The sequence below is a fragment of the Wyeomyia smithii genome, chromosome 3 (assembly GCF_029784165.1).
Source record: "Wyeomyia smithii strain HCP4-BCI-WySm-NY-G18 chromosome 3, ASM2978416v1, whole genome shotgun sequence".
In the NCBI taxonomy this organism is placed as follows: Eukaryota; Metazoa; Arthropoda; class Insecta; order Diptera; family Culicidae; genus Wyeomyia; species Wyeomyia smithii.
In genome coordinates this window covers 262,023,765-262,049,331 of record NC_073696.1, presented here as the reverse complement: position 1 = coordinate 262,049,331, position 25,567 = coordinate 262,023,765, and the positions used below count along the sequence as shown (strand labels likewise).

The following is a 25,567-nucleotide window of genomic DNA, read 5'->3' as shown; positions in this document are numbered from 1 at the left end:
GGGACGAAATTTGTCCCTTTTCAAATGCTTATAGGTCGGTTGGTTTTCAACCGATTTTCTTCATTCTTGCAGCAATCGATTGGAAAATTATACACGCATCTGCCTAAATGCGGAATAATGTTGTTTGAATCTACGAACTATTGCACTATTGAAAATTGTCGAGCCTTGTTGGAATAAAAATAACGTCCTCTGATTGGTCGCTTGCTTGCCGTGTGTGCATGATATGGTATGATGTGTGTATGATATGGTGTTATGTGTGTATGTGTGTATGATATGGTATGATGTGTGTATTTGTGTGTGTCTGTATGATATGGTATGATGTGTATGTGTCTGTATGATATGGTATGATGTGTGTGTGTGCTGTGTATGGTTTTTAACTCGGCACGTTCTGCTAACTGCTGAATCCGGTTCACGAAATTCACAATCCTTTTCTAGTAGACATTATAACTCATTATCCAAGTGAAAATATTGGTTTTATCAAAGTTTTATAGCGCTCAATACAGCCAAAAAAGCGCTATGAAACTTTGATAAAACCAGTTGTGTTACTAGGGTAATGAAACACTTGATGCATTTGTTAATAGTGTACGTAGTTCTACGTCATTTATGCGGTCGTGTCTTGGATACAATCCCCTACTTTTTACAATCCTTTCAGAGTTCTCCCTTCCCGCTTTTTGCATGGAAGTGAACTGTCAAAACACCTCATTATGTTTCATGCGATGGAAGCAAGACAACAAAATCAGTTTATCAGTTAACGAAGATTGTCAAGGCATCGGTCAGTGTCAGTGAAAAAGTGTTTCGGTTAGGTTCATTTTGGTTGAGTGGACTGTTTCTTTTTCTTTTTCGCTTCGAAGTGAAGATCATTTGGTTGGATTTGTCGTCAAATATTATTCCGTAACCGTGAACGATGCGCGCGATCTATTCCATCTGAGTATAACAGCACGTTACTAGGACGGAAATCCAGAGTATCTGAAAGAGTGCTGCGATCATTGGAAGTGAAAATTGAAAATGATTGGCTGTAATTTTCGAAGAATTTTGCTGGGGAAAATGACTTTTATCAGCACTGCGTGGCAGTCGACAAGCGTTCTCCAAACACTTTTATTACGTTGGTGACGGTTGATTTGACCACATTCAACAATTTTGCCAACTTGGTGTGCGATTAGTTCAGATTCTGGTAAAGCGCGAGCAAAATTTTAATGTGTTGCTTCTCTTGCGCCGACGTCAGTTTCACAACTGAAGAGCAAATATCAAAATCAAAAATGAGGCATGGTACTACACACGTCTTTGAAATGAGGGGTGTTCAGGTTGTTTTTGATACACGATAATAATAATACGGCAAATTGAAGTTGACCAATTTTTCTTCGTTACACCCTCTAGTCAATTTGATTGAAATTCACTAGAAAGCAAACGTACACTTTTTGTCGATAAAAATAAGGAATCAAAATGATGATTTTGTTTGACAATTGCGATGGCATACGCGTAAAGCGTACCCTTTCCAGATTTCTTACTTGGTTCATACTATAATCTGAAATATATTTCCTATGTTGTTTGATTGTAGTTTATTAAATGAAAACAACAGTGCTATTACAAAAACAATAGAATAAACGAATATTTCAAAATTTTACTTGAAAGTTTCAACTTTACTCTCGAAACTCGCGGAATACTGTTTAATTGTCTGAATGTACTTTTTCTGAGGCAAACAACAGTGATATTTATAGGTTCCTTTGATTGTTTTCACCTTTTTCATTCGAAGTGGTACACTTTGATATTGTCATGCGTTGAACAATTCGAAGCTCGATTTCAAAAATTAAGGATAAAATGAACTCGTTGCTCACCTAATTTAAGAAATATGTATTGATGATTTTTTTCTCAGCTCCCCAATGCACAGTGGTCGGAAAAGGCAATTTGACGAACTTAATTCATTTGCGCTTAAACGGTTGAAGTAAGCCAAAGACAATGTTCTAAAGAATTGTTCACAAAAATATAACGGAAATGTTGATAAGAAAATTTTTTGATCATGGCCTACTATTATAAAAATAAAAAATCTAACTTTTGATACAGCGAAGATACATAAATAGTTTCTTCAGCAAAGTTGCAGCAAATATGAAACTTTGCAGAAGACATTAAATTTCTATGACGTCTGTTTACTGAGATACGAAGCATTTCCTCTGTCAACCCCCTCAAATTTAGTTTTTCTAGTATAACTTTTGAAATATTTTTTTTCCATGCACATAATGTTCTAGGCAAATATGACCAACATAAAAATACAGGTTTCTTTCGAAGACAGCATGAAGCTACAATCATTCTATACTAAGTTAGAGCGTTTTTCCATTAAATTATTTCGCATATTCAAATGCATATAGGGGAGAAAGAGGCGAACCGGTACACATCACCAAATACTTTTTTTTAAAGCTTAGACCTTGTACTATAAGCCAGTTAAACTTTGATACTTGACAATTCATAAATGAATGAGTAGAGTGATGTTTTATGTATGTATGTTTCTAGGGTTTTCTATACAAAAACGCACCAATTTGAACGATGATTTGTGAATTTATGAAACAGATAACTTGCAATACTTTCAAAACTAGTGAGAACACTTATTAGGTATATTTAGTTGTCGATAGGTGCATCCATCACTAATTCGACGTGAGTAGATTGAACGCATGACAGCAATGTTTATCGTTAATTATTTATTTCATCTTTTTCTGTCTCGTTTTCACTTTCTGTGAAATCTAATATAAACTTAGCATCTTCTGAAAATTCTAACGTCTGTGGCTCCAGTTAAGGCTGAAACTGGATCTATAATCCTATTCCAAAATCCAACACCATCCTCGACAAGATACTGTCGACCTGTTTGGATTCAACTGGTCAATGAAACAACGGATGTTACTATACAAGAAAATTTTTTACATGGATAAGCAAATCGAAAATCTTCAACCAACAAACTTTGAAGTAAATGGTCGTGTAGTCCAGGTCACATAAGAAGTGTTCTCACTAGTTTTGAAAGTATTGCGAGTTATCTGTTTCATAAATTCACAAATCATCGTTCAAATTGGTGCGTTTTTGTATAGAAAACCCTAGAAACATACATACATAAAACATCACTCTACTCATTCATTTATGAATTGTCAAGTATCAAAGTTTAACTGGCTTATAGTACAGGGTCTAAGCTTTAAAAAAAGTATTTGGTGATGTGTACCGGTTTGCCTCTTTCTCCCCTATATGCATTTAAATATGCGAAATAATTTAATGAAAAAACGCTCTAACTTTGTATAGAATGATTGTAGCTTCATGCTGTCTTCGAAAGAAACCTGTATTTTTATGTTGGTCATATTTGCCTAGAATGGGCATGAACAAAAAATATTTCAAAAGTTATACTAGAAAAACTAAATTTGAGGGGGTTGACAGAGGAAATGCTTTGTATCTTAATGCACAGACGTCATAGAAATTTGATATCTTCTGCAAAGTTTCATATTTTGAAAAGTTCTACAACTTTGCTGAAGAAACTATTTATGTATCTTCGCTGTATCAAAAGTTAGATTTTTTATTTTTATGATAGTCGCCCATGATCAAAAAATTTTCTTATCAACATTTCCGTTATATTTTTGTGAACAATTCTTTAGAACATTGTCTTTGGCTTACATCAACAGTTTAAGCACAAATGAATTAAGTTCGTCAAATTGCCTTTTCCGACCATTGTGCAATGGTGGTGACAAATTTAAAATCGGTGGTTGCGAACTTGCTCAAAAACAAGTTTTTTTGACAAAATCTAATATGGCGGCCATTGTTTTCTACTTAAATGAAAGCTCTATCATTCCTCTTTAAAATGGCATGCTTTTGCAGAAGGTTCATTGATAAATTCAACAAAAATGATCAATAAAGAGATCAAAAATTTCTCAAAACACAATTTTTCTAAGAACCGTTTAACCCCTTGGTGCCCAAGGGTTTCATCAATATGAACTAACCAAATGATTAGTTCAGAAAGCTTTATCATTCTTCTTTAATATGACGTGCTGTTTGTAGAGGGTTCATTTACAAATTCAAGAGAAAAAGATCAAGAATTTCTTCAAATATACTTTTTTTGGAACTCTAGGGGTCCATCAATATGAATTCAATCATTTGGGCACAAAAACATCTTTTCTGGAACAAAGGTCAAATAGGGGAGCTCCGTAGCCGCTTGGTTACAGAGTCCGCCTTGGTAAGCGGGAGGACGTGGGTTCGAATCTTAGTAAAATCAGGCAATTTGGTTGCCAAAGGACTTTAGCATGGGTTTATTCTCAGGCTTCCCACCAAGTACCTTTCCTTCAATCTGAATTCTACAAGTACCTTTGTTGACTCTCCTTCTAACAAAAATAAGTCCCTGTTATAATAAAACTGGTATGAGTAACGTATGAAATTTCTCTCCAGGGAATTGTAATTAGGCGATATTGTTAGGAGGGACAGAGGCTCGGTATTATAGTAGAGTAGTAAGCTTGAAACGGAAAGGTAAAATTTACACACAAGCACGGATATGAATGATAAGCGTATCACTTACTACAATAGTGATGCTGTCAATAATATGCAGTGCGGAGTACAGAAAACACTTGGGCAATATCACAATAGATCTAATCTCTGGTCGCAGTGATGAGCCCACACAGGAAAAAAAAAAACGTCAAATACTATCCAATATAGGTATTTTCTGCACCAGGATGATATTAAGAGGTCAGAAATTGTATTGCCATTTTGAACTCCAAATGGGTAAAGGCTAAAAATTGACCAAAGACATCATTTTAAAAACGAAGATGATAACTTGAAAACAGCCAAAATGGCACCTGGAGTCCTCCCGATTCCAGGAATACTCATATTGAATGCAAGTCGCTGTTTGCTAGAAACCATGAGTCGCCATCTTGGAATTATAAACCAGTTAAAAAATCAGATACGACAATGTTCTCAAGGTGAAAAGGATGAACAATAATGAAACAAGTATAGTTTCACAAACTTTTTTTTTAACTGACGAAGAAAATCAAAAATTGATGACAACTCGATTTACCTTTTGTTACTTTTATTATGGAATGATGATGAAATAAATGGAATCGGAAAACATATTGAATACTCCCTTAACCCGCTCTTATCATGTTACTGTAATGGAACTGTGCTAGATTGCTCACGTTTGCTTGAAACGTAACACTACCCTCAACTCAATGTAATAGTTCTCGGAAATTGAAACGGGGCACGGAAATTAATTAATGATTTAAACGGCTAGTGTTAATTAAATGCACATTCGAAGATAACATCCCAACGCGATGCTTACCTATGAACATACTACACTGAAGGATGCCGAGCTTAGTGGTGATGTAAATTTGTCACAGATAGTTACATTGTCAAGTTCAAACCCACAATTGCCACTAATATGCCATCAAAATGAATAATGTGGCGTTCCCGCGCAGTTCGGTTTATATTCGTGGAACGTTTTAAGCGAGACCGGCGATCTGCTTCTTGCTAGTTCACAGCGTACATACGTGCAGATACTGTGCTCAATTAAACTAAATTGGCCATCAATTGGTTTGCGTATTTAGAGCTACTACTCATTTGCACGAGTTCTTTGGCTGGAGGCGGTAATTTTAAACTTTCAGCTGACGTCCATTTTTGATTCGATAACCTGATTTATGGAGCAAGTTAGCACATTAACTATGACGTTCGAACGGAGAAGCTTTCTGTGCGGGCTTTTTATCAGCCGATAAGGAGCGTGTTCCACAAACCGGAAAGTTATCTGCTAACCGGATGTAACGTAGCTCGAACAAATAGTTGCTTGCTAATAATGCGATCTGACTTAGCCGTCACAGCAAAACGTACCTTGTAGTAGTAATTACGATATTGATTTTTGCCACCTCGCCTATATAGCAAATCTCTCAGAGCGTTTTCATTGTCAAGGTTAAACTGAAGGCGAAGCAGAGGGATAACGCATTGAAATTTACATTGTTGATAAAATTTTCCGTACTAGCAGTGAATTAATAAATTCTTTTTGAAATTTGATCGGAAACGAATCAGTTCCTCGGTTCAAAATTACGAAATTGAACTTGTACATAACTGTACATACTATATTTTCAAAAATTATGATGGACACTTCAAGCGCCAGGTACTATATCGATACGGTATACGAACACTCAACAGATTATTCACTTCCCTGTGCTCTGTGCCATTACGCTGATGGCAGTGACACTCTCAAACGATACGTGATTGTAACAGCAGGTGCCTTTTCGCCAACAAGCCTTCAGACGAAGACCACCGCCGTTGACAGCATACTTTACTGACTGCGTGGTTGAGCAGCAGCTGGGTGGTGGTGCAAAGACAGATGGACGGATAATCCAATAAACTTTTATTTTGTACGAAGTGAAATGGATTTGCACACGTCAGCTGTGATTTGCTGCTAGCAACCTCTACCCTAATATAGCCAAGGCGCATGCATTGCCAAGTAATTGCATGCCCAGTAAGTTTGGTTCTTGATTTTGTAGGGCACTATTTCCTATCAAGTTTAGTGCCGACTTGAATGGGAACACAGGGAAATATATTAAATCGATCATCACCAACTTATCTGTTTTCCGTAAGCCCCAAACGTTCAGATACGACAGTTTACTTCAAAAGAATTTGTGCCGAGTCCCTAATCACGAAAACCCACCGCTGAAACAGTGAGGCAATTTTCTAATGCATGTCGTCCGTGCAGACTTCCTATTTGAGAAAACTGGGAAAAAGCAATGTAGGTGCATTCCACGTGGCATGCAGTTCACTATCAGATGCAGCTTTGACCTTTGTGCACTACGTGGGTTTCCTTTGCAAACTGACAAACTTGTTGAAAAGTCTCTAGCCGCTGCTGGGCGCCATGGAGTGGTTTACGAGTTTTAAAATCCGAATTTTCATTCTCTTGAAACAGATTGGTTAAGTAATGAACTCAATTATATTTTTAAGAATAGGTATTCAAAAATTCTTTTGGATAAAATCTTCCCCCAAAACAAAAATCCTGAGCACGTCTGTAGCAAAGCACATTTCTGTCACTCATCTCGGTTTCGTTTCAACTCCAAACAAACCGAAGCTTCAGTGAAGGGAATGAAATAAGTCCTCAGTAAATATGGCAAGCACGATAAGTTACTGAGTAAAGTATAATATGCATTGCAAACACAATGGAGAGTAAAGTCCATTTGAAAACTCTAATCATACGAATAAAAAACTAAAGGACACCCGAACACCATTTTTGCTTTCGGCTGCCACCGTTTTCAAAATTTGTCACTCACTGTACCGTTGCTTCGCAGCCCTCGCGAAATAAAGCGAATCGTTTGCTCGCCTACTACCATGCGCATGCGTCTGTTCTCAGCATCGGCGGCCGCCGCCTGTTCTGATGTCTGACCGCCAAACATGGAGTTCTTCTTAATAACAACTACGGCTATGTTTTCCTCTACCGAAAAGCCGGTACCAGGTTGTACCACCTTTCGCGAACGCGGGTTATCTTCATTCATAGCGCGAACCTTCCTGTCTTTCCTGCTACTCGGGTGGAATGGAATTTCGCATAAATTACCACCAACACTAGCGTAACTTGAGTTCACGCATTGAAGAGTGCCAAATGTTCACGTATCCTGGCGAAGTTCCTGAAACAAATGAGAAAACATAACCAAAATTAGAAAAGGATAACCGGTTCTTGTTGGCTTCCAGTAAGAACTTCGCTCCTGGTAGGGAAACATTTTTTATCGTTGAACGAAATTCCCACGACCAAACACGACGCGTGGTGGAAGCGGCCGGTAAACAGGCGCCGCTCTAATGGAAAGCGAAAATCTGTGGGCTTGGGTAGTACGAAGGGTGTTGGGTGATTGGTAGAACTCCAAAAAAACAGAGAGGAGAGGTGGAGATGTCTGGCAGGAAGTTGGTGGAATGAGCAGCTAGCAGGAGGCCTTTCCTTACAAAGGGGCACAATGGCAAGGTTGAACCGCTTGATGACGAATTCGTCCTTGAGATTATGTTTTCTGCGTCTGCTGACGATGCTGCTCCTGTTCCTTGTGGTGATGCTTCGTGTAGGTCTTTCTGTGTGAGATTTTGCGTCTTTTCTCTATAGGTGCGACACTTACTGAATGCGAAATTATTATTCGCAGCCGCCGTTTTGCGAGTAAGTAATGTGTATTTGTGTTCGTTACCAGTTTTACTTCGCGTATGCACAAAATTTTAATTGGGTTTTATTGGTAATAAATTTTCGTTAATGACTGCTATGAACAGCACACCACGCACGATTCATGTCGCTGAAAAGCTTTTAAAAATGTTAATTAATTTTGTTTTATAATAATGAGCCGAACTCTCCCTACAGTGTTAAAAATGTATTTCACTAGTCTTCATCTTAAAATCGGACGACATGAAAAAAATACTTTCGAATTTACAAATAAATGAGAGATTAGATCTCTTTCGGAAGGATTCCTAATTAAACTTAGATTAATTTCACTTTCTATCAAATGTTTGGATTACCGACGCAAATAGGTTTGATGGACAGGGATCGACCTTGTCAAATGATAGACGAGAAAGGTAAATTTACCTTCTCGGAAAAAAATGTAGAAATCTTGTTGTATCATCGGACGGGAAACGACGAATAAAAACATTCGTTCCCAGCTGGTGGCCGTCAATATACAAATATATGCACTTATTAATGGGTTCCTAGGGCACACAGTTTGTTAGCATAATAGGAAACGTGCTTCGTCTAGGAATATATCCTGGAAGGATAACCTTCGCTACATTGGATCTATTTGGATTGTTGTGAAGGAAAGATTTTATCCGCTGAATAACTTAGAGTTAATTCCTTTAAAACTGAGATCTATAACGTTTGCGTTCCTAACACATTTATTTTTATTTCTGGATCCAAAGTTATTGCCACTCAAATACAACGTTTGCAAGTTTGCATTCTCAAATATTCTACTGAGAATGGCAAGTAAAGTACACAAAAATGTAAGCGATTTTGAAAATCTCATTCCAGCAAAGCCATGAGATTGAACACTTTACAAAAATACATAATGGAATCAAACTACTTCGGCAACGGATTTCTTCAGCAGGTTTTGCATTAGATTCAGGCCTTAGACGTCTATGTTATTGATCTGGGTTTATATGTAACATATATTCCGGGTCCGTTTTTATTCCGAGCCAACCGTATTCATAACAAAGCGAAGCGTCTATCATCAACTATCATTAAAATTGATGATCATTGGGAGAGTTTTGTGTCATCGTTGATTCGAAAAATAAGTTATTACATCAAAACAAAGGTTTCATGATGTCATCATAACATCGCAATTCAGGTTAAGGAAAAGGGTACCTTTTTATAGGCCTAATTGGGTTGTTTAGCTATTTAAGGATTTCTATTTTTTTATATCAGCTGGTCCTTCGATTTATAAATGAAGAATAAAAATCGCTCTAAATCGCTTGAACAACAGTTCGTGCATGGGCGAACTGTCGTTGAAGCGATTTCGAGCAGTTTTAATTCGTGATATAAAAACCGAAGGACGATATAAAATTTAAAAAATCACGTTTTCCTTAGCAAACGCAGCTTTTTCAAGTGATAAAAAAACTTGTATAGCTGAACAATTCAATTAGACTGACTGCTATAAAACAAATATACCGGGCTCACCGAAACAACAGAAAAAGGCGGGATTTTAAAAATCACCGGAAAAAAGACGTGAAACCCAGGAAATTAAATCGTTTCTGCTGGCATAGAAGAAATCCGTAACGTTTCCAGTACACCAAAAAGGGGTTGAACGAAATATTGAGAACTAAGCGGAATTACGCTGCTCGTTCGAATTCCTCGCCCTTGAAGCGTTATTTGCTTGTAACTCTCAATACATACCCGTAGATCAGCATGGCTTCTTTCTCAAGAAACCAACGAACTTGACTCATTTTGTCTCGTTTTGTTTACGCCGTCTGGAAGGAGTAAGTAAAGAATGTTTACGCAGACCTGAAGGCTGCTTTCGATCAAGTCGACCACGGAATACTGCTGAGGTGACATCCATAAACTACTTACTTATATGGCCGTACGCTCCTTTTAAAGAAAAGATTCATTTTCGTATGAAGAACATGTCTTGTAAATGGTCAGGAATGCTGATAAAGCGTCGAAAAGGCGGGGCTTGGAGCTTTATACAAACTTTTGGAAATTGGGTCCTAAAGTTTTACACGGTTTTCCTATTCTTATATATCAGCTGAAAGAGTTCAATTTTCTGAGCAAAACGTGATTTTTCAAAAATGTTTATCGTTTTCCTTCGATTTTTGAATGAAGAATAAAAAACTTTTCGAAATGCCTTAAATGACAGTTCTCCCATATACTGTACATGGGCGAAATGTAATTTACAGGGCTATGCTATAAACGTCAAATCCGATATAAAAGTCGCGTTACCAAATTTTATGGTGGTACCACTGACGTTGCGGTACCACTGACACCGCAAGACTCGACAAAATTTGCCAGTAATGACAATCATTATTGTGATAATTTTGGTAACACAATTTACACGGTAATATATCTTCATGTTAGAACTGCACTGTGGTCGAGAAAAATCATCGTTTTCAATTTGTTTAATGAACAAATGACGCCATATTGCATTAAGATTTTGGATACGGGATACTCATTAAACGTCAGACCCCTGGTAATTTAAGACCTTTCGAGCAGTTATGTTATTCTTCATTGAAAAATCGAAGAAAACAATAAACATTTTTTTTTAAATCACGTTTTGCTCAGAAAACGCAGCTTTTCAAATGATATATAAAAACTGGTATAGTTTTAGGACCCAATTCTACATTTACATATTTTCAACTTGGTGATATTTATAGGAGAAACCAGAAACGTTTCTATTTTCTAAATTGTCACCGCAAGTGTTGTTTTCATCAATACATTCAAGAAAATTTTCCTTGACAAAGTTCGAAAAAAACAAAAAATAAATGAGTCGCGACCAAATCCCTAACATTGCAATTCTGGAATTTTTGTAATTTCGCCGATTAAATAATTAACTGTGTACTTATGAATAATAACATAAAACAAGTTGAAATTGCGAAAGTATATCGCTTACCCCTTAAAATTTTAGATAGCATTCGTAAAATTTTGAATATTTTTGAAATACGAAAAAAAAATGTGATGCTCTTTTTGCCCAAATGTCTGTTCATATGTAAGTCTTGCTATAATCTAGTTACAAAATATACGAATATAAGTAGTTTTCTTACACCGCATAACGCGTTTGTAACAGTAATGTTATCTAAAAAAGAAAGTCACGCCAGCTCCGATTAATATTTCGAAAGTTTTTTTATTTTATGTTGATCACTCCCGCTGGGAGGGAGAAACGAATACTACACTCAAAACAGAGAACACGCACTTGCGCCGTTTCTTGACAGCAGTAAGGCCTGCAAGACACAAACGAAGTTATAACTAATATCAGGAATACTGAATTTGAAAATTTGCCTGTAAAGCACAACTTTTTCGAGTCTGTGTTTTTTTTTTTTCAATTTGCTGTTGTATAAAAGTTTCTTCGGAATTTTGAGTTAATATATATTTGCGCTCGCAGATTTTCTAAAAATGTGTGCGAGAGCATAACCTGTGAGGCAGATTTTTCGGGGTTTCATGCGATTGCAAAAATTTTACAATCCAAGCAGGATTTTGTGATCACTATTTTGTGAAACGAGAATCAACATTCGACCGTGATGAAGTATGTTCGAAATTGCAACCAAAGCCTTAGATCCAGAAAAGCGCAAGTTTAATAATCGAAGTAGGCTAACATGATTATTACTGAAAGCTTATGAAATTTATTGAGTCACGTGAAAATAAACCAAAATTACGTGAAAATAAACCAAAACGGCAATGAATACAAAAACCGTTTGCGATGAATATATTTTACCTTTCAGTTATAACAATACTCATAGCAAAAAAAATGCTTTTTTTCCCTTGGTTCAAATTGACAGTCAATGACAGCTCATTCTGGTTTATTTTGACACTCACACAGCTTCGTATCCGTCTTTCCCTCCCAGGCGTCCCGTAGCCACTCCGGTCTGTGAAACTGGTATTGGCATCTTTCGGCAATTTACTCAACTCCCTCTATGCTCTATATGCGTGAAATGCTGTATGGAAGTCCCCTGTCTCCGTTAGCGCTCAATGGCATTTTCAATTAACAATCGTCAGTTAACTGAACCCCGCACAATACTTCCAGGACCCGAGGATTACAGGCCCCTGTCCCAGCTCATAACATCGTGGCTTAGCAGAACAAATCCATACATGCTGCATATTCATGCCCATTCGACGATCATCAGACGACCATTCAACTACAAAACAATAATTGAAAAATATATGCTAGTTTTAAGATAGACTTAATTTCAGCTCGTAGTCGGCAGCGAGTATAAAAAATTTGCTTAAAGATTTTAAGTCATCAGATATAATTGGCGCCGTTAAACATTAAATTGTATTTGTGCCGTGTCAAATAAACGATAGGTGAAGAAAAAAAAAATCGTCAGTTGATTGTGACGCCGTTAGTCTTCAGTTTAAACCAAAAATCATTTCTTTCCTCTTCAAGCCCTTCAGCTATCAAAATTAGAACAAGAGCATTCGAGTAGTTTCTACTTGACTCAGAAAGTGCTCGAAAATGAAACAAATGTTTTTCAATTGAAAGCGACGGGTCACAGCGTCACTATAACCTGATAATTGTCAATTAAAAATTATTTTGCCAGTCTCTGGTTGTTTATCAATTTTTACTGTCTGAGATCTTAAACAAATTCATCGTGTTGAAATGATCACAAATGAATTGAATTTTCGATTATTTAATTTATTTGAAAAACTGGAACTGCTCACGAAAAGAAAATCATATTATTGGTTGAAAAAACTGATTGTGACAGTGGAACGTACTCTCATTTAAAATTAAATACGACAGGTCATTTTTCTTTATGATGCTCATATAAGAAAGGAAGGTAACGACTGCTCTTATCTTGTTTGTAAAAACATCAACAAGTTCGTGCGAATTACCCTGTTGGCAACTTCTCATTAGTCGTTTCGCTTTTATCTAGGGAACTGCTATTTAACCTTGAACAATTTACTATTCATGTAAAAATAGGATAGGTCTCAAGTTTTTATTTATTCTACGCCACGTTTTTCGGGAAAAATGAAGATAACCCAATTTTTCGCAATCAACAAACAGTACACAAGATGATAGCAAGGAGCAAAAAAGCAGGCGTAATTTATGATCGACCCACCGACGGTTGTTAACTTTCGCCTATATAAGGCGACATTCATAGTTTTACGACTCAGTCATTTAAACAATGAAGAAGATGAATGGATACCTAGTCTGGATCACCGTATCCCTTCTGATACTAGCTACGGTTTTGGAGTCTAAGGTTCCCACCGGTTGTGTGAAACTGCAAAACGCAATCAACAACGAATACCTCACGGTGGGATCACTTTTCAACAAAGATCGAAGAAACATACAAACCACTAACCAAGTTGCCTATTGGAACATCACCAACTATGAGGATGATTTCTACAGAACTTGGAACATTTACCAGATGGAGTATTTTTATGCAGCTGCCAACAACTATGCTATCGATGGCGAAAGGCGTCGTGTCTTTACTTGGGTCGGAGGCACTATTGCAGGTTATGGCGTATGGGACATCCAGGAGGTGCAATGCGGAATATACACTCTTAGAAACCGATATTACAATGAGTACCTGACTGCTGATGATCATCCGAACCCCGGCACTGTTTTCACCTGGCTTTACGCTGGAGATTATTCTCTCAAGAAGAATTTCCATTGGTTGATTTCCAAATGCTATTAGTCATGGGCGCAACTAAGGAAAATTACTAGGGGGGGGGGGCTAGTTTTCATGTATGTCATTTTAAAAAAGAGAAAAAAGAGTTTGAATATGCTTTTTTAATGACGCTTAAAATAGTAACGTAAAAGCAGAAAAAATCACTTCGGGATAGAATCTCCGAAGATGTACTGAATATCTTGAACACATCGTCAACGCCAAGCTCTTTCAGCAACAATGATTCGATATTGAGGAGAGCTAGATTTGGTAAACAGCTGGGCAGTGCTTTTTAACAGTTCACCCGTACTAGTTAGAATAAAATAGACCCCACTGTGGTTCAAAGCATAATGCCCTATTCCTACCTTCACGTGGTACCGACTGGGATACGAGCAACCAAGGAAAAACCGGTGAACCGGTGGGGTAGTTGTTCTCCTTAGAGAGCAGGTTGTCTGCGCGTCTACCCCACAGGTTAGGGGCGGCTCAAACAGCGACTGATCCGGACCGGACGGTTGAACTATGAAATGCGGTGTCTCGCCGGCTACATCCATGGCGGCAGCTCCGTCGCAAGACTAGGCATCGCAGCCCTAGTAAGGCAGCATACTGAAATAAACATACTACGGAGAATCAAGAATTCAAAACGAACCGGAACAATCGGCAATGACCCAGCCGACGAAATAAGGACGACGATTAGAAGCTCAGTACATGTAACAGTAGATCGCTTAATGACCCGGATGTCGACCGGATTCTGCTGGATCAGCTAGAACCCCGCCACTTCGACATCGTTGCGCTCCAGGAGCTTTGCCTGAAAGGAGAGAAGGTACGGTGGATTTGTGGCCGCAAGGCGCAGTACCACCAAAGCGGCAGGCAATCAGCGACAGGTTGTGTTTGTTGAGAATTAAAGGCCGGTTCCACAACTACACTATTTCCAATGTGCACTGCCCTCACGAAGGAAGACCTGATACAGGGAAAGAAGCGTTCTACGCACAGCTGGAGAAACTCTACGATAGCTGCTCGCGTAGAGATATCAAGATCGTCGTTGGGGACATGAACGGAAGGATAGACTTATATAAGCCGGTTATCGGCCCGCACAGCCTGCTATGCACCAACTTCGCAGCTTCCCGCGGATTAGCAGTCCAAAGTCCCTTCTTACCTCAACCAACGTACAGCAAAACAAATTGACCACGTTCTCAACGACGACCCGTTCTTCTCAGACATTACAAACGTACACACCAATCACGGTGATGATCGGACATGACCACTTCGATACAAAAAACTACAAAACCCTGATAACCGGTAGTCCTCTACGGAAGTCCTTTTGATATTTTCGAACAGAAGGTGCCTATCGGCGAACAGAGGGTGACTATCTACGGTGGAGCACAAGCGGACAACGGATAATGGCTACAGCGCATGAACCATGAGCTACAAGCGCTGCTTGGAGAGAACCCCATTGCACACCTGGCGAAAGACATTAGGTTGCGGTGGGCCGGTCACATCGTAAGAATGCCGGACGACAACCATGTGAAATCACTTCTCTTCAGCAACCCTACCGGCACAAGAAACTAAGGGGTGCAGCGTGTATGATGGCTCGACCAGATCGAAAGAGACTTGCGAGTGATGAGACGTCTGGGGAACTGGTGAAAGGCTTCAGCCCCCCCCCTAGCCCCCCCGTAGTTGCGCCCATGCTATTAGTGAAATATACTAATGCATACAACAACAAAAAACTGTATACTAAAATACAGTTTAGTGTAGAAATTAAGACCACCTCCGAATCTAAAACAATATTTTAAAAATAGAAACGTAGCTGATATCGTTATAGTGGTTGAATATGTTGTTCACGGCGCATCAATGTTCAATAAACAAAAATAAATTAATCTGTTTTCAATTTGTAAATAGAAGAAATCTGATAAGATAACACTGGTCGACAAAAGCGAAAAAAAAGTTGCCCTAAAGCACAAAGAAATTCCCCTGAAAAGATCATAGATTTTAAACCATTCCTGTGAATTTTGGTGTCCCTAGTAGTTGCAGGAGTGCGTAAAAAGACTCCAGAGTAATGGCTCGTCAGATTAGTCGCTTCAACGTTTGCTTACAGGAAAACTCATTTAGGTCTTTTAAAAAGTTGCTTTAAACGGAATAGCTTAAAAACTATTAACTATTTTTTCTCCAGTTTGAGGTCTCGGGCCAAATCTGTGTTTACCAGTGTTATCAGCAATTTGAAGATGAAAAGAGCGGAAATGGCGCAGAGATTTTCTAAAGGAACTTACTAAAGTTTGACGAACAGCACTTGGTCGTGTCGCACTCGGTATGTCATCTCACAGTTGCTTGTTCGACTTGTCCGTGTACACCGACCTTCAAACGATCTCCCATAGGTTTTCTATAGAGTTCAGACCCGGTGACTACGCTGGCCACTCCACGACGTTGACTTTGTTATCCTGGAATTACTTTTTGACGGTCTTGGCGGTGTGGATCGAATCATTATCTCGTATGGATTGCCATTTCAGGGTCATCTCCCACTCGGCGTGTAGCAACAACCATGATACAAAGGGCCAACACCCCCACGCCATAATGTTCATAGGCAGGCTCGCTTTATAGACGAGTCATCCTTCACGGTCGTTTTCCTAGGCCGTTCAGTCATTTCGGATTTTTTGCGACCGTAGAGAGCATTAAATACGAAAGTTTGGACATTTTCCGGATGACCATCCGCTGTGTTTCCGTGGCATTATGCGTGCGACCCATTTTTCGTTGTCTGTCGCTAGAGTTAGAGATCGAAAACCTTACCTACTTTTTGTTTACATGATTAATGCTTTACAGCATCCGGAAAATACAAAATATCACAAAAAACAATCAATTTTCTTAAAAAAATTGGTCGAAACAAAACTCGAATCAGCGGAAACGAGAAACTACTCCTGAATTTTGATGCACTGATTTTCAACTTTTGACAGCTATCAGTGCATCTTGCTAAAACGGGTTGCTCTGATCGCGTTAAACTTGCGGTTTTTCAAAGTTGTCATACTGCTATAACCGCGGGAATTACAGGTTGTTGTTGAAGGCCAAATTGATTGAAATGTTACTCTAGTAGTTGATAAACAAAAATAATTTACCCTTTCCCCTTTTTTCGCACCACATTGTAAACCAAATATTTAAGCTGAAGAATCATGCGATCTACGTGGAAGTGAACTAACTCTCGAACCAGCGGAAGAATAAATAATTTCACAATCGATGCAGAAGTTGTTGGCCGCAGTTTATTTGGCTTATGGCGGATTTATTCAGCTCTATGTTTGACACTAAGAGCAAAGTATCAGCTAATCAGTAGAATTATTCAATAATTTTGGTTAACTGTTAATCTTGTTTTGGTTTCAATGTGAAAGTTTTTCACAGGACATAAAACAATCATATTTGTTTTTTGATATTTTGTTATTTTTGTTGAGTTTATAGTACAAGTCGTTCATCTAAAAACTTTGGAAATATGAACGTTGAATAAATATATTTAATATTTATACAAAAAAATTTACTCTCGAAAAGTGTTTTTTTTCTCTAAATAGGGCTTATTCGTCCGTGTCTAACTCGGTTTGCAGAATGTTGAAAAAAAGAATTTTTACACAAAAAAAAGCTAAGCTTCAGGGTGAAATTTTTGGTTTTTGATCGATAGTAATTAGCAATTAGGCGCCTAATAATCGCTAACAATATGTTTGCTCCTTTATTTTGGCTGTTTACAAACGCAGAGAAAGGTTCGTGCGTTTATTCTTCCGATAATTGCATCCAATTTTTCTTTCCATGACTGGTAATTCTGTACAATCCAGTCTCCCACGCAGTACTCAGTAAGGCTGATTAACACATATCAAGCTATGAAATCTGGTTTTATTTTCAAGTCATTTAGCGGCTCTAGCTAGGCGAAAATAATGATATATCAATGTCCATTCTGTTTTTGGTTTGTAGCGCTTTCATTCTAGTTTCTACTGACGTCATTTTATTATTGTGTTTTATGAAATAAACGCTGGACATGTCGCATTGAGTCAAGTGTGGAACAAAATTTGAAAACGGAATACTCGCCAGTAGTCGACCGCGATCGATAGTTGCGTAACAATTTTCACTGCATGGAACAACGCACCATATGAACGGCAACTTCGTTTAAAAACGCGTGACTGATCGCTAATATGGCAAACAACAGTGGTGCTACTAAAATACAGTGTAAAGATGAAGCAGAAGTCGAACGTCGCCGTCAGCTGACTGACGTTCTCCGTCAGCGCATCACAATAAGAGTGTTAACCATATTTTCCACATTTGTTGTGCTCGATCTTATTACTTCTTTTAGAAAGGTATAGTAATAAGATCGGCTCAGATCAGTGAACTGAGTGAAATCGTGTTGTTCGTAAAGATTTTCAGCAAGAACTGTTCAGTTTGAACTGAATCGTTCAGCAAACTCCACCACTTGGACTGAGGGTCATACCAGAGACCATTGGAGGTGGGGGGCTTGGTTGCAGTACCGTTTACCAGTTGAGTTGAAATACAGTATTCACACAAGCGAAAAGTAATATATGCGAATGTCACGGTGCAGGTGGGATTGGATTTCGTTTAAGAATACAGTCTAATTATTTGTTTAAATCTAGGTAGTCTGTTATGGCTTGATTTGATGATGCTGTGCGGTTATTGCTGCTTCCAGTCACGTATGATCGTGTATTACATCGATTTCAATACTGCATTTGAATCAACTTATGATGATAAATATAATTCAATCCAATTCGACGTTATTGAGCAGCAACTAATTTAGTAACCCTTATACTCTGTCGAGTGCAATTTCATTCATCAACACTTCTTACCCCGGAACGGCGATTTAGCAGCAAATGTTGATTTCAAAATCTTCAAATGCCTTGTTTGTTTACGTTTACTTTTCTTTTTTCCTGTTTTTTTTCTGCCTGCGAAGGCACACCTCCCGGTTCACAGTTTCAAACGGACCCACGCTTGACGTCACAATCCGTGACTAAGTCGAACTGAATTTCACGTGGTTTTCAAACGCTGCCATCTGTTTTTTCGGCCCCCAATTTACCGCCTTCTCAGGGTAGGAGGGGTTGAAACAGAACAGAGAGGATGTTTGGAGCCAAATATTTTCATCAAGTTATTTTCGGCATCCAACTCGACGCAGTCCTCCGAGACACCGGCTGTGATATCTATGTATGCATACGCAGCATATTCGCAAACTTTACTACGACACGACTCAGGGCCAGTCGGCATCAACAAAACTATTATTTCGATGACTACTGTCTTCATGAATATTTCCTAGATTTATTCTCGGCTTAGGATGACTGGCGTCAAAATTTGTCGGGAGTGACGCCACAGAATGGTTGGTTCGAAGCAAACGATTGGTTTAGTGTGGCCCCGATTCAAGGCACAATTACATGTTTAAATTAAGCGTAATGTTTTCAGTTTACATTTTTACATACAAAAAAAGGTTGATGGAAAATTTCTATCATTCGATTATCACATTCGTTTCGTCTTGGTATTCTAGGCTGAGGAAGACACACTCTTGCTGCGTGATCCATCATACTGGTAATTGAGATGCGCTTTCGAACCCAAATGCGAAAACAAATACTGTGCTGATCATATGTCAGCATTTTTTTAAATCTTTTAACTTGTACATAATACAACGTCCATCTGTTAAGGTCATTCGTCTTGCTTGCTTGTCACATGATGGACAAAAAGAATTTCGTTGCTTGTTACGTCAACACAAGCTACTTGCTGATGTCGAAGAAAGTGCCCCATTATGCAGACTGTGATTTTTGAATGAATGAATTTATCCCTTAAAATGTATGAGAAACAGAAAAAGTCGACACAATTTTTTATGCTTCGAAATTTTTCTTATCATCTGTAATATTGTTTATTATAAACATTTGTTTTCATCATGGAATCTCGCAATGAAAAACAAAATGTAGTCAAACTCGTAAGTTGGCTGAGCTGTTTAAAGAACGACTCCCATACAGCAAACCCTGAAGTGGCAGCAACATAAATGTTGCTGATCCCAAAATTCTTACGAAAGTGGTAACTTTTTTCAAACGCGGCCTTGAATTGTCATCAAGAGACGAGTTTGAGCTTCCAATCAAAGCACAAATTGTAGGTACTGGACCATAACAAGTATCAAAAACTATTTTTTACTTATAAAATACATTTACGTCGTAATGATCTCCCAGATGATCTCGAGGAAGCCAGTCGTCGTAGGTTCGAGTCTTGGCTCGGGAGAGACTGTTAGTGTCAGTAGGATCGTAGCGCTAGCTCCGAAATTGTGTCCTGTACATTAAACAGTTGGCTGCGAAGTCTGTGTATAACTAAAAAGAAGGTCAAGTTCCGAATCGGAATGTAGCACCAGGGCTTTGCTTCGGTTCCCTGATAGAGGTCGAAAAGTTCCCGAAAAGAGATACGGGGTTGGCAAGCGAACTGCAGGTTCAAGAACCAGGAAACTCTGTGCTGGAGTAGCATGAGGTTGGCTCTCTTCATGAAACTTCGATTGTCATAATTTCACTGTGGTTCACAAAGAATGGAATCTGGTCAATAACTCGAAGCTTTCGACTTTAAAGAGCCGACTGATTTTTTTTTTCATTGTAAAAAAACGTTTCCAAACCGCAAACTGATAGACTAGCATTTTTGTGTAAAATATCCACAGTTCGCAATAAAAATCAGAATTCCTTGCTCATGGTTTCGGGATAGAATCACAGCACACGATTTAACACAGTCCACTGACTTGAGCAATTTTTACCACTAACCTTAGCAAAATTTTTGACTACTTCAACTACTTCACAGCTACGTAACACTACAATTTATATAAATATCACTTTTTATCACTTGAAGAGTTGTGCTACAAAGTTACAGAACAGATCCACAATTTTTCTTCTTTTCTTTTCACTTTCATCGTCAATTATTCGCCGCCCTTCAAAATGTGAGAAAAATGCGTTACTGTATTCAATTGTGCAATCTGTGTGTCCCGCACTAAAAAAATTGAAAGTCAAAGTTGTGATTGCCATAGGGTAGGTGTTCCAGTAATGGAGGGTCTAAGTACCAGTGTTTTTTTTTAAAAACGAGAATACCAATATTCATATCGCAAATATCCAACACATGTTACTTTGGTGTAATTGAAAATATCATAAATTGTCATGCACAATTACAGTTTGTATATGTTATAAACAAAATATGTATGAAAAATGAGTCATTGTGAACCAATCTTATGTACCAGTGATGGAGGCAATGTTCCTATAATAGTGGAAAATGTGCCAGTAATGGTGGTAGTCGCGATTTAGTTTTTTTAATGCTCTAAGGTAGCATCCTAGACCTCTTTCTTCACCGTGGTTGAACGTCTAGCATAAAACAAGCAAAGCCTTGGTACTACATTCCGATTTGGAACTTGACCTGCAACCGGGCAATGATTTTCCGTTCTTCTTTCGGCAGCAGGATTGTCGATGGACCTTTGGTTGTTTTTTTACTCCATTTGCCACTCAGACGAAAACGGATCGTTGACTCAGGTATTCCGTAGTGTCAATAAGCACCGTAAATCGTTCTTTCACCGCTTTCGATGTTTTCTAGGCACTCGCAGATGGTTTCTTCGGTGTACGAACGAGATACCTGGTGACGTTTTTTTTCTTTTGCTGCTGCATTCTGAAAAAAGCATGACTGGTAACAACCACTGGTGCAAATTAAAATAGAAGCTTACCTATGATATTAAAATGTAAGAATAAAGGAAAGTGGATTGTATTGAGTGAACCAGAATCAAATTTACACACGAGAGTAGCTCGCGCACCATAGTTTGTTTACATCTGCTCAGTTACAAACCTAACCTCGAATGTTGGTTGAAGCACTACCACTATTACTGGAACAGGGGTACTTAAATTGTTCCTGTAGTGGAGTTTCAATTTATTCAGTATTTTGATGATTATTTGTGATTTTTTCGATTGATTATGGTAAGAAAAATAGTTAAGAACAGTTCTACAAAGACTGTTGTGACAGAAATCGTGTTTATATTGATATTTCAATCTTAGAAATTTCACTGTTGCGTTACAAATTTCGTAAGAATCATGCTGTTTTTTTAACTCTCGAATGAATTAATAAATACGAAGTGTTTAAATGAGATTTCAAGCCAATATAGTTAACCAAATCGTAGACAAATTTTCACAGAATCAATACAAATTATCTGATAATATAAAATTATCCCGGAAAATGTCTTAATAACGCTAAATGCTGGTATACCACCACTACTGGTACACCCACTATTACTGGCACATCTACCCTATCACTGTTGATCGCGATTAATGATGGATCAGACTACAATAACAACGCGTAGTTGTCATGGTAACCAACAAAACTGCGTAGTAAAATATCAGCTCGCCAAATTGGACCGTGCAATGGGGTGAAATCGATTACCTGAAAATTTGGAATTAAAAATATTGAACAGGTGATACTGGATTTTCAATAGAGATGGTCGGGTACGGGTATTTTTAACCGATACCCGTACCCGACCCGCACCCGACGGGTTCGGGTCGGGTTTCGGGTAACGCCAAAAAATTTTTTTCGCGTTCGGGTCGTGTACGGGTAGTTTAAAAACCTAGGCTTCGGGTTCGGGTCGGGTCCGGTACGGGCTTGAAAAATTCTCAACTGGTCGGGTACGGGTCGGAAACGGGTTATTCGGTTTTCGTGCGTTATGAGAATTTAATTATTAACTTTTCAAGCCTAGGTGTTTAGCATAGTTTTGGTCTGGGAGGGAGAAATGGATAAGAAGCTGTGGGAATGTCAAATGAACCAGAATGAGCTGTCAATTAGAACCAGGAAAAAAAGCATCTTTTAGTAGCAGGTATTTTAATAAGTTGAAAGTATCGCCTTGCTTGAAAAAGTATTTGTATTCAGTGTCGGGTACACATAACATTTTGGTTTTATTTCCACGTAAAATAATAAATATCATAAGCTTTCAGTAATAATCCTGCCAGCGTATTTCGATTATTAAACTTGCGCTTTCTGGATTCGGGTCGGGTACGGGTAACAAATTTCCCATACCCGACCATCTCTAATTTACAACACAACATAAGGTTTACTTTCACGAGAATCATGTACCTGTCTGAGGTAACCTTTGAATCCTTGGTGAAATTTTACATATTTTCGTAAAAATTCTCTAACTTTGTCAAAACTCAATCAAATTTAATCGAAAAATTTATTGAGTTTATTCAAAGTAAACTGTAAATATCGTCAAACGTAGAAAAATGAATAAAGTTTGATGAATGTACCATATCATTATTGTAAGACCTTTTATTTACCAACAAATTACAAATGCTTAAATTCCTATTCTGTTATTTGACCCTATGTTATGTTATTTATATTTAAAATTTCATCCGAAAATGTTTCGTGTTAATGAATAAAATTTAAGATTAAAACTACAATCAACGAAATTGTGCAATTGTGTAAGGTTTCATGGAGTGTTTAGAGACATTTGAAAAATGACCTGTGTAAGGTAAAATTCAAACACAGGTATATCAATTTGTTTACTATCCCCTTACTAACACGCGAAGAATCCTGAGTAAGAATCCTCAGGATACCTTTAGCTCGGTGACGGGATTGTGAAAGGAAACGCAAACACGATCCGGAGAATTCCCACTCAGGATTCTTATTCAAGAATCCTAGAGCCATATACAGGGCATTCCTGAGGATTCTTTTTTCAGGAATTCTTTTCAAGGACGCTCACGAATCCAATGTGAGGAATCCTAGAGAATCTATGCGAACCGTATGTGTTCGTCTGGGTTCTCTCTTTCAGCACTTGTTTTTAGATTGTAATATAGAGGGACACTATTCCAATCATCCCGAACCTATTTCAAGCAGTTTGCATCTGTTTGGCATGGGATTTTCTTTAGCACCCGAAGTGACATCTGAATAACAGCAATTTTGATTGATTTTTTTTTCGATTGATGTTTATCCAAAGAATTTTCTATGTAAAACAGCTAATTAATCAGAGTTCTCGTCATTGAAATTGTCAAAATTGATCAAAATTGAGGAGTTTGAGGCCCGTTTTCTGAAACTGATTAAAATAGACGGCACTGATTGAGCCGTTCCTTACCCTACATACCGCTTGCTTACCAAACAGTCCTAAGCCGTCGCGTGGCCTTTACTGTACGTAAGAGTCGTCTTCATTCCACTCGGTCCATGGCTGCAGTTTGCCAGCCCTGCAGTCTGCTTAGGGTCGTCTTCCACCTGATCGATCCACCTTACCCGCTGGTCACTTCTCCGTCTCGTCCCTGACGGATTGGCCTCAAGAACCATCTTTACCGGGCTGTCATCCGACATCTTTACGACATGCCCAGCCCACCGCAACCTGCCAATCTTAGCAGTCCACCGATGATGGTAGGAACGCAGCACCCAAGACTTGCTTTCGACTGAATTATTGTTCGCAAAAGGGTTTTTCTCGGCTTTACAGTCATTTAGCGGTTAAAACGGTTTCATTTTTTCAATGCCCAACGTTTCAGTGCTTTATTGAATCTTTCGCCAAATGACTGTAAAGCCGAGAAAACCCCTTGCGTACGCAACACCTTTCGCTCGAAGGGCGCGTTGGTCCTCCACAAGCATAGTCAATGTCTACCATGTCCGTAGCGGACTACGGTCTGATCAGCGTCTTGTAGATGGTTGACTTGGTGCGACGACGAATTCTACTCGATCGGAGCGTTTTCCGGAGATTAAAGTATGCACGATTTGGAATATCCTGCCCCTTGTTTTATTCCCAGCTATTCTAATGACATCTTCCAGGGCAATATTAGACAGTAAGGCACGAGAGACCATCACCTTGTCTTTAACCTCTACGAGTTCCGAACCAAGTTCCACGTCGAAATGTTCGGATTCCGTTCGAAACGAACACTGACTTTCGTTTTTTTTTTTGCGCGTTTATACCGTTTTGCGTACAGGTGGACTTGAGGTCCACCAGCAATCGTTACTGAAGCAACCCATGATTTGTTGTGTAAGAAATAGAAATCCTTCTGCTAATTTTCTTCTATCTCGTTCGGAGTCGCACCAACAAAAAAAAAAACCTTAGCGGATGTATAAACAACACTCTGAAGAGCAACTGGGTAAAACTTGATGAATTTCGGTCAAATATGAAAAGAGTTACGGAAGTTTGAAAGTGTCGCAATAATTAACCATTCACTAACACATTTCCAATAGAATTTAAATAAGTGAATAGGATTTCATGAGTAATCAAACCTTAGAGAATTTCCTGATTTATTTCGTGAAGAAGACTAGAAATTTCAGTTATAATCATTTCTTAAGCACAAGAATGGAACAAGATTAGAATTGTTTCTGACAGTTAGGTTGGCATCAGTAGGGGAAAGTAGGTAAAGACGGACACTGCGGGTAAGATGGACACTTTTAATATTTCACAAACTAGAATGTATTATGATAGTTGAGTGATGCGAATACCTTCTTTATAGTGTGTTAATGCTTTTGAGTTGCATTATCGGTTCTTAGCAAGCAAACTCTCAAATTTGTAAGTAAAACAAAGAATATTTTCGTAAACGCGCAATTTGATGTAATTTTTATTCCACGGAAAATAGTGAAAAACTCGTGAAACTTACGTGTTTTCATTTGTTCACAATAGTGAAGTAATGAATTAGTCTTTCCTCGGTTTTCTAGTGAAAATCCAGCAGATTTTCGATGTTCCGATGAAGAGCAAGACGGACACTAAGGTAGGGAAAGATGGACACACGGATTTTCCAAGAATTTTCACATGTAGCATCTGTTGTGTACTACAGATGTTCACAAAGTACACCCGCGAGAAAAACCAGCAGATATTAATCACTTA

At 38.4% G+C, this 25,567-nt stretch overlaps 1 protein-coding gene across 2 annotated transcripts in view; it reads left to right on the top strand.

Annotated features, from left to right (window-relative positions):
* The window catches only part of LOC129732453 (b(0,+)-type amino acid transporter 1), a 76,346-nt gene that overhangs the window by 16,928 nt on the left and 33,851 nt on the right, over positions 1-25,567 (top strand). The window lies entirely within an intron of this gene.